Genomic DNA, 1,114 nt, shown 5'->3' with positions numbered 1-1,114 from the left:
TACAGAGCAGCTTAATTGCCATAAAAGCTCATGCTACCTGCTCAGCCCTCCTTGCCTTTCTTCAAATGGCTTTAAACTTCTGATTCCTTCATTGTCTCCATAGTTTTGTCATTTCCAAAATGCCACATAGTTGGAATCAGAAATTGTAGCATGTTTAGACTGGCCTTTTTCACTTAGTAATATGCATTTAAGATCCCCATGTCCAATGAATATATGCCAGCAAAAACATTGGTACAAAATTTCCCATTCTTTTCTTGGCCTGACAACCCGTTTCTTCTGGTGCTGAATGGTGGTACTCCATTGCCTAGCTCTGTCACAGCTCGTGCAGCTCTGAAAGAGGTCTCAGTTGTAGCTATGTTTACAATGACTGTGACTAAAGTTGTTATAAACATCCTTAAACAGGTTTTTGTGTGTGCACAGCTTTTCAGCTCAACTAGTAAATAACAAGTGGTATGATTTCTGGATTGTGTGGTAAGAGTATATTCAGTTTTATATGAATTGCTAACCCATCCTCCAAAATGGCTGAGCAATTTTTCATGGGCAGGAGCCTGTCCTTGATAGAATTAGGCATGTAAGCGTTCCAGACCGTAGCTGTTCTAATGCTGTGTATGGCATCATGTACTCTTTTTCCATGTCTTGATGACATCTGATAGGGAGGGTCTGCCTATGCTTACTCACCAGCTTCATGTCTCTGTTAAGGTATATGTCTTTTGTTTATTTTTTATCTGATTATTAATGTGTTGTTGAGTTTTAAGCATTCTTTGTATATCTTGGGTAACAATCTGTCTAAATCAGTGTTGTTTTGCTCTGAAAAGACACCATGACCATGGCATCTCTTACAAAGCTTAGTCCATTTTCATCATGGTGAGGAGTTTGGCAGCATGCAGGCAGACACGGTGCTGGAGAAGTAGCTGAGAGTTCTACATTTGGATCCACAGGCAGGGGAAGAGAAAGACACTGGACCTGGCTTAGAGTTTTTAAACTCCATAGCCAACCTGAAGTGACATGGTTTCTCCAAAAGGCCACAACTCATAAAGCCTTGCAAGTAGTACCACTCTCTGATAACTAAGCATTCAAACACAAGCATCTATGGGGGCATTCTTTTTTTTTTTTT

Source organism: Mastomys coucha, unplaced genomic scaffold, assembly GCF_008632895.1.
Source record: "Mastomys coucha isolate ucsf_1 unplaced genomic scaffold, UCSF_Mcou_1 pScaffold8, whole genome shotgun sequence".
NCBI classification, from domain to species: Eukaryota; Metazoa; Chordata; class Mammalia; order Rodentia; family Muridae; genus Mastomys; species Mastomys coucha.
Note: the sequence above shows the minus strand (reverse complement) of the source record.